Source organism: Pseudophryne corroboree, chromosome 3 (assembly GCF_028390025.1).
Source record: "Pseudophryne corroboree isolate aPseCor3 chromosome 3, aPseCor3.hap2, whole genome shotgun sequence".
NCBI classification, from domain to species: Eukaryota; Metazoa; Chordata; class Amphibia; order Anura; family Myobatrachidae; genus Pseudophryne; species Pseudophryne corroboree.
The window spans coordinates 220,746,037-220,755,269 of record NC_086446.1 but is presented as its reverse complement, the minus strand read 5'-3'; the positions used below and the strand labels follow the sequence as shown (position 1 = coordinate 220,755,269).

Genomic DNA, 9,233 nt, shown 5'->3' with positions numbered 1-9,233 from the left:
ATTTCAGCGATCAGTGGGCTCGCTCACAGGTGGATCCCTGGATCCTTCAAGTAGTATCTCAGGGGTACAAGCTGGAATTCGAGGCGTCTCCCCCCTGCCGTTTCCTCAAATCTGCCTTGCCGACAACTCCATCAGGCAGGGAGGCTGTGCTAGAGGCAATTCACAAGCTGTATTCCCAGCAGGTGATAGTCAAGGTGCCCCTACTTCAACAAGGACGGGGTTACTATTCCACACTGTTTGTGGTACCGAAACCGGACGGTTCGGTGAGACCCATGTTAAATTTTAAATCCTTGAACACATACATAAAAAAATTCAAGTTCAAGATGGAATCGCTCAGGGCGGTTATTGCAAGCCTGGAGGAGGGGGATTACATGGTATCCCTGGACATCAAGGATGCTTACCTACATGTCCCCATTTACCATCCTCACCAGGAGTACCTCAGATTTGTGGTACAGGATTGCCATTACCAATTCCAAACACTGCCGTTTGGACTGTCCACGGCACCGAGGGTCTTTACCAAGGTAATGGCAGAAATGATGATACTCCTTCGAAAAAAGGGAGTTTTAATTATCCCGTACTTGGACGATCTCCTTATAAAGGCGAGGTCCAAGGAGCAGTTGTTGGTCGGAGTAGCACTATCTCGGGAAGTGCTACAACAGCACGGATGGATTCTATACATTCCAAAGTCACAGCTGGTTCCTACCACACGCCTACTGTTCCTGGGGATGGTTCTGGACACAGAACAGAAAAAAGTATTTCTCCCGCAGGAGAAAGCCAAGGAGCTGTCATCTCTAGTCAGAGACCTCCTGAAACCAAAACAGGTATCGGTGCATCGCTGCACACGAGTCCTGGGAAAAATGATAGCTTCTTACGAAGCAGAATTCCATTCGGCAGGTTCCATGCAAGAACCTTTCAGTGGGACCTCTTGGACAAGTGGTCGGGATCGCATCTTCAGATGCATCGGCTGATAACCCTGTCTCCAAGGACCAGGGTATCTCTACTGTGGTGGCTGCAGAGTGCTCATCTTCAAGAGGGCCGCAGAGTCGGCATACAGGACTGGGTCCTGGTAACCACGGATGCCAGCCTTCGAGGCTGGGGGGCAGTCACACAGGGAAGAAATTTCCAAGGACTTTGGTCAAGTCAGGAGTCGTCCCTACACATAAATATTCTGGAACTGAGGGCCATTTACAATGCCCTAAGTCTGGCAAGGCCTCTGCTTCAAAACCAGCCGGTACTGATCCAATCAGACAACATCACGGCAGTCGCCCATGTAAACCGACAGGGCGGCACAAGAAGCAGGTTGGCGATGGCAGAAGCCACAAGGATTCTCCGATGGGCGGAAAATCACGTCTTAGCACTGTCAGCAGTGTTCATTCCGGGAGTGGTCAACTGGGAAGCAGACTTCCTCAGCAGACACGACCTACACCCGGGAGAGTGGGGACTTCATCCAGAAGTCTTCCAACTGTTGGTAAACTGTTGGGAAAGACCACAGGTGGACATGATGGCGTCCCGCCTAAACAAAAAACTAGATATTGCGCCAGGTCAAGGGACCCTCAGGCGATAGCTGTGGACGCTCTAGTGACACCGTGGGTGTACCAGTATTTATTCTGTAAAACAGAGGCAGTGCGCGCCTTAGGCGTGGGCAAAAAATATAATGGTGCACAGTAGTCTCCATTATTCAAATTACGCCGCACAGTAGCACCACTACACCAGGTAGAGCCCCTTTTACACCTTACGGCGGACAGATTCCCATTTTTACACATTACGGCAGACAGCATCCACCTTTTACACATTACGGCAGACAGCGTCCCCTTTCTACACATTACGGCAGACAGCGTACCCTTTTTACACATTACAGCAGACAGCGTCCTCTTTTTACACATTACAGCAGACAGCGTCCCCTTTATACACATTACGGCAGACAGCGTCCCCTTTATACACATTACGGCAGACAGCGTCCCTTTTTACACATTACGGCAGACAGCATCCCCTTTTTACACATTACGGCAGACAGCATCCCCCTTTTTACACATAATGGCAGACAGCGTCCCCCTTTTTACACATAATCGATGACAGGGTCCCCTTTTTACACATAACAGCAGACAGCGTCCCCTTTTTACACATTACGGCAGACAGCGTTCCCCTTTTTACACAATGGCAGACAGCATCCCCCTTTTTGCACATAACGGCAGACAGCGCCCCTTTTTTACACATAATGGCAGACATTACCCCGTGACCGCTGCGCTCCTCTCCTCGGCAGGCGGCCCACAGCACACAGCGGCATGTAATGAGTCAGTTTGACTCATTACATGCCACTGGCTTTGGGCCGCTTGGCCATGGCGGGCCCCAGTGCTAGGCACAGCTTGCACTGGCGGTAGTTCCGTCACTTACTGGAACCCTGCCAATTCACATTAGGCTCAGATCCGTATATATATATATATATATATATATATAGTGACAGGAATCACATAGACCAGATAAACTTCACCAGTTTCTTTATTTCTTTGTTAGGCAGAACAGCACAGCAATCAGATCTTTCCGCATAGCAGTGCAGGTTTTGCTGTTTTGCTGGACTATGCTGCACCTCAAATTTGAACAGCTCTAATGCAAGAAACCAGTGAGTCACACGAGCCTACTTGTTTGTGTGCATCCACTGTAAGGGTGCATGGTCAGTGATTAGCTGGAATTCTTACCCCAACAAATACTGTAGTATCTCAATGACTCTACTGCCCATTAAATCAGCAAGCACTCCCTCTCCGGAGTTGAGTACTTGCGTTCTCTGGGCAGCAATTTCCGGCAAAGGTAAAGGATGGGATTCTCTTCCCCTTCTACCTGTTGGGAAATGACCGCCCATAACCCTCTCCCAGAGGCATCTGTCTGTAACACAAACTGCTTTCTGAAATCAGGAGCTAGAAATACAGGTTCTGTGCACAAAGTTTGCCTTAAATCCTGCCAAGCAGTCTCTGCAGGACAAGACCAGGCTTTCTTCTCCGGGGACTGTTTCCTCAGTCATTTAGTTAAGGGTGCCGCCCTAGTGGCAAAATCGCATATGACCCTACGATAATAGTCCACCAGACCAAGGAATGCCCTGAGTTGCAACTTACATTTTGGTATAGGCCATGTGATGACTGTTTTTACCTTGCTGGGTTGGGGTTTAACTTGCTCTCAACCTACAATATACCCCAGATACTTTCCCTCCATCATTTCGATGGCAAACTTCTCTAGGATAGCTGTGGGCCTGTGGAGACTGTAACACTGACTCCACCTTTTGAAGGTGTGAATCCCAGTCAGAACTAAAAATGCTGCTGCGTATTCTTTGTGTGGCCGGAGCAATTTATTCATAGCTCTGGAAAATTGCAGAGGTGCCATGCAAACCAAAGGTCAACACGTTATACTGGAATAAACCCTCTGGGGTAAAGAAGGCTGTCTTTGCTTTGGCAGTTTCCTCAGAGTATTTTGCTAGTTCCCCTTTGTTAAATATAGCGTGGTGAGATACTGACTTGTTGCCAAATTATCTACCAGTTTGTCAACCCAGGGCATAGGATAGGAATCAAACTAAGAAACTTTATTTAACTTTCTGAAGTCTTTACAGAATCTCAAAGCTCCCAATGACTTGGGTACTATAAAATAATTGGATTATTCCATTCACTGTTTGACTCCTCTATGACCCCCATGTGCAGCATTTCTTTCACATCCAGTGTTACTGCTGATCATATGGCCTCAGGTTTACAATATGGCCTTTGTTTTATCACCACTCCGGGTGGAATAACAATGGAATGCTGTATGATTTGGGCTTTCTCAGGGAGGGCACATAGAACATCCAGGAACCATGCTAATAAGTTTACGACTTCTTGTTTCTTGCTAGGACTCAAGGTGACTTCAGTGGGCACCCGATATTCTCTGGTTTTCACAGCCACTAAAGATGGATGACTGGCACTTTCTTTCCAAGGTTTCAACAAATTCACATGGTAGACTAGGAAATTTTTCCTTCTACCCTCCTGCCGTACCTTATAGTTCACAGGTCCCACTGCCTCTAGGATCTCATCAAAGCCTTGCTATTGGACATACAGTTTACTTTCAGTAGTGGGCACGAGTACCTCTACCTTATTGACTGGATTAAAGCTCCGGTAGACAGTGGTAATGTCAATACAGTGTTTTTGACGCTGTTGAGCCCTTTCCATATATGTTTGTTCAGAAGTGGCACAATTTGCCTTCGATGACCATACAATTTGGACACAAACTGAATGATATTAGGCTCTTGGGATGATTGCTGCTCCCACCCTTCTAGTATCCCTCTGGGTTGTCTACCATAGAGGAGTCCGACGAAGCTAAACCACGTAGAGGCTTGGGGTACTTCTTGAACCACAAATAATAGATAAGGTAAGGGTAGGTCCCAATCTCGCTTCTCTTACGACACCGCCATTTTTATCATCTGCTTAATGGTCCTGATAAAGCGTTCAATTAAACCGCCTGTCTGCGGGTGGTAAACTTAAGTGGTATTTCTATCCACCTTTAACAGATGACACAGGTCTTTCATTAATTTAGACACAGAACGGGTACCTTGGTACATCAGGACCTCTTTTGGTGTTCCCAGATGGGTAGACAACATCAACAACTCCCAGGCAATGGTGCTAGATTTCATGTTATGTAATGGTATGGTCTTTGGGTGCCTGGTGGCATAGTCCACCACCACCAATATATACTTATGCCCACAAGCAGATTTTTCCATGGGCCCTATGAGATCTATACCAATTTGCTCAAAAGGCATGGAAATGATAGGCAGAGGAACCAAGGGCACCCTACATTTTGCCCAGGGTGCGATATTTTAGCAGACTGGGCATTCCTGACAATATTTTTTACTGCGTCATGAATGCCTTGCCAGGAAAACCATAGCTGGATATTCTGTAGAGTTTTCTTCTACTCTTAATGGCCACCCATAAATTCATGTGAGCCACCCTCAGTACCAGCGGCTCGTGTTTCCAGGGAACCAGCAACTGGTCTACTCTTTTATCTTGGAAATAAGTTACACAGCACAACAAATCTTTTTTCACTACAAAGTAAGGTTTACCTTACCATTTACTACTACCACATTTTCAAAAGCACTGGACAAGTTGCTATTGTTCTGTTGATTTCACCCAAAGTCCTGCAATGATACACTTTCAACAAAGGGGGACCAATGTGTCTCAATCTGACTTTCCCCCTGCTGCTCACTGGCAAGAGAGGGCTTTACAGTTATACAACCTTGGCCTCCTATAGATCTTGGCCCCTGGGACTGCTCAGACTCTGTCTGCCAATGTTGTGCCATTGGTCACAACTGAGGGCTGGTGCTGACTATGGGAAGCCTCAGTTGTAGGGGCTGAGGAGTACTTAAACCTGGGAGGTAAGATAAGACTCCTGGACATGCGTGTGGACCAGTAGTACCAGTGCCCGAAGGCATGACCACGACAACTGAAGATACGTTCAACGGGTTTTATTAAGAACACAGCACAACAGGTGTATTGGCAGTTTGCAGTATGGTATTCAAAGAAACAAGTCAAAGTTCCTAGAAGTGCGTTAGAAAGTCTCTAGGTGTGGTACAAACAGGAAACAGTCTTACAGGACCTGGAGATGGTATGTCCTTTACCAACACCTATGCGCTTAGAAGCGGATTGGAAACAGGGACTGGCCAGCTGAGCTAATGCAGAAGCTGGTGACTGTGTTGTAAACTGCCAAGTTTTACCAGATGGGACTGGTCCAACTGAATAGCTGTAGTGGAAGTGCTGGAGTGCACTAATGTAGCTAGGGAGTGAAGAAATATCACAGGTGAATGTAGCTAGGGAGCGAAGACATGTCATTGGTGATGCTTGGGATCGCAGATTACTGGAGAACGATGGCAGGGCAGGAGACGCCACACCTGTTTACCCACGCAGCAAGGCCACAGGGACAGTGACAGAGACCGCAGTGAGCATGAGACATCACACCCAGCTCTCTGCACACTGAAGGCACAGGCACGGCTGCGGCAGTCACGGCAGGATGAGAACGCCATTCTGGGACCTGACAAGTATACTGAAAAAGGCACTGTAACAGCGCTGAGGGCCAAATGCTAATTATATACATCAGCAACACCACTGGGACCCGACCCTGGAACGCAGAAACAGCTTCAGAAGACACTTGACTGGTAAGAAATGACGAGCAGTTACCCAAATCGTGACACCATTTCAACACCTCCTATAAAAGCGTGATGTCCCAGCCCAGGGTTAGCAGGTAAGGAGGCTTGGATGCTAATGCAGCTAAAAAAACAAATACCCAAAAAAGAGAATGGACAATAGAAGACTCTTATTTGAGAGCACTCTAATTCAGATGGACTGATATGTTTCAAATACCTTATACTGATAAAATCATATCTTTAATGGATTCCTATTAAAATATGGTTATAGGAGTTCAATTTATATCAACATGTGAATCAAAAGCTCGGCGAAAATATTATAACAATTAAAGTGTATGTATAGTAGCGTAAATGCTACAATATAAGATGAGCCGGAAAATCTTTTCTATGGCCAATAGAATGTCACATTGTGGTTATAACAATATTCATTGTGAAAAATATGACCATCATTAATTCTGTAAGAATCCCTTAAGGAAATTTTATCGCAGATAATTAAATCATGGGTCATACAAATCTGAGTGCCAATTGATATTCTTTATCAGTGATACATAGATAGGCAGCAATATTTATTGCAGTACCAGGGTATTCCAGGGTGGTCTCCCATCCAAGTACTAACCCGGCCCTCCATGGCTTAGCTTCCAAGATCGGAAGAGATTGGGCATCTCCAGTGGGATATGTCCACAAATATTATGCTTGCCTATCTTGTCACTCTAATTGTGAGTGCTAAAGATAGGGATTATTATATATTCACAAAGACAAAAATTAACACATATGTGACAGTTAGACCCATAGACAAAAAATGGATATAATGGTTATGTGGAAAAACAAAATGAGTACCACACTTTTCCAATACAATCCTTTCTTATATACCCAATTATTAATTGGATTGGGTCACCAGTCTGACCACCGTACAGCACAGAGTGCCACTATATGTTTGCAAAATAGTGATTGCTAGGCACATTAGTAGTTTGTGCAGTGATATACACAAAAAACAGCAATTTTTGCAGTACCAGGGTGTTCCAAGGTGGTCTCCCATCCAAGTACCGACCCAGCCCTCCACTATTTTGCATTCATGCTCAGATGCAATTAAGCACCTCTAGTGGGGTATATCCGCAAATATAATGCTTGTCTCTGCATCGCTAACTCAGATAATATAATCACTCACAGCAGTTATATTCTCAATATTTAAATATATGAGCTGAGCATAGTTTTAGCAGCATAGACCAAAACCTCAAATGCTGTATAAACTTGTTATCCTCTATGCAAAGAATTCCAGCAATAAATATCCTCAAATAAGAATAAATGCATAGGACAGATGGATTATACCAATACTACCAAATCTCCAACATTTCTGTATATATATACAACCACTAACAAGTATGGATGAGGCATATATATTAGCCTAAGCAGCAGCGTGTGGTATCTTGCATTCAGAAAAAAGCAGTTTACTGTGACACACACAAAGATTATAAACCCATGAGTTACTATTAATGTGCCAAATACCTTGCAGCAATATGAAAAATCATATGCATCTATAATAGGCTGGCAAATATTGTGACATGCAAAAGTAGTATAATCATTAAATAATGCCACCAAACTGTCAAATACAAAGATGCCGCAGAACTTCTTTTCTTTAGCATTAAGTCTAATTGATAGATAACTTGCAGTTGTCCTCCTTTAAATTAGAGGGGAGAAGCTTAAAACTGCATAATGTCTGCTGTGTATACGATACCAGTGACCGAATGATCTCATGCCGGTAATGTGGTGGCGCCTGTGTCCTCGTTTTCCGGAAGTAGAGGCCAGGTATTTTAGGTGGTATTGGTATAAGTGCCAAGTGTGGAGAAGTGCCGCTTGGTCCCGCTGCTCCTGCCCATGATCGGGCTCCAAATGTGCGGTAGCGTGTAGCCGTCTGGGGTTGCCTGGTGATGGACTACGATGATCCGGCTGTTCCGGTCAGGTGTGCGCACCACGTGACCAGGCAGAGTCCTGACGTACTTTTTGCTGGTAGGCTTGATCACAGGACTTGATGCCATCTATGTAAGTTTCAGTTTTTAAAGGGAAATGCTGGTCACTGATTTGAAGCTCGGTTTTGACAGACACTTCCTAAACCTATCGGGTTATCTTGATTTGTATTCCCTGTGATTGGTGAAACTGAGTTACAGTAATTGACAGCTCTTAGACAAATAGTATTATATCATGGCTCCATAATTGTTTAAATGGCTATTATTAAGCCATATTGCATGCTGTATAGTTGCATGATTGATTGTTTAAGGGGAAAACAAATACAGGATAAAAATTACAAGATAAAAAAACAGGACAAAATGGTTTGAATAATAGGTTATATAAATAAACTGTACCTAGGAGATCGCATTGGCCATTTGTATACAGACTAATAAAAATAATATTAATAATAATAGGTATTAAAGGTGAAGATATCAGGAATTACAAGAATAATTGTTGGGATATATGGAGAAATGTTAAACATGACTAATAAGGGAACATTATGTACCCTATATGAGTGAATTAACTACTCAAAGGTTAATATGATCGTGACTATATTATGTATAGTGAGTATGGTTAAATAAACAGAAAATAAGAGGGCAAGGTGCAGACTTAAAAATGTGTATACTAAAATATGAGCCCATGGTGAAAAACTATAAAGGTCATTAATATGTGAAGTGTGGTATAACTATAGTATAACTAATGTAGTTCTGTATTTGTGTATTAGGATTTCTAATTAAAGAGAGGTGAGTATGATGCAATTATTAAAGTGATTAAGATGTGTGACAATTAAAAGTGTATCCTTTCTAAATGCTGTGTTTGATAATGCAATAAAAGCTAAAAGGAGCTAAAGATTATTCTAAAACGAATATATGTACTACTGAATAATCGGTGGCCATTTATAATTTTGTATATTAGACAGTACTAGAACTGATCCTACTGTAGGTATTGAAAAATCATTCAATTCAAGAAGGCTTCATACTGTAGTTTACGTCTTCATTCATGCCAGCAGGGATAATGGTTCCTAATTTAAATATCCATTCACTCTCTTTTCTAAATAGATTGTCAGATAGGTTGCCTCCCCGTC

At 43.6% G+C, this 9,233-nt stretch overlaps 1 pseudogene; it reads right to left on the bottom strand.

Annotated features, from left to right (window-relative positions):
- Positions 1 to 6,711: 6,711 nt before the first annotated feature.
- Positions 6,712 to 6,831, bottom strand: LOC134898300 (5S ribosomal RNA; annotated as a pseudogene).
- Between the last annotated feature and the right edge of the window lie 2,402 nt (positions 6,832 to 9,233).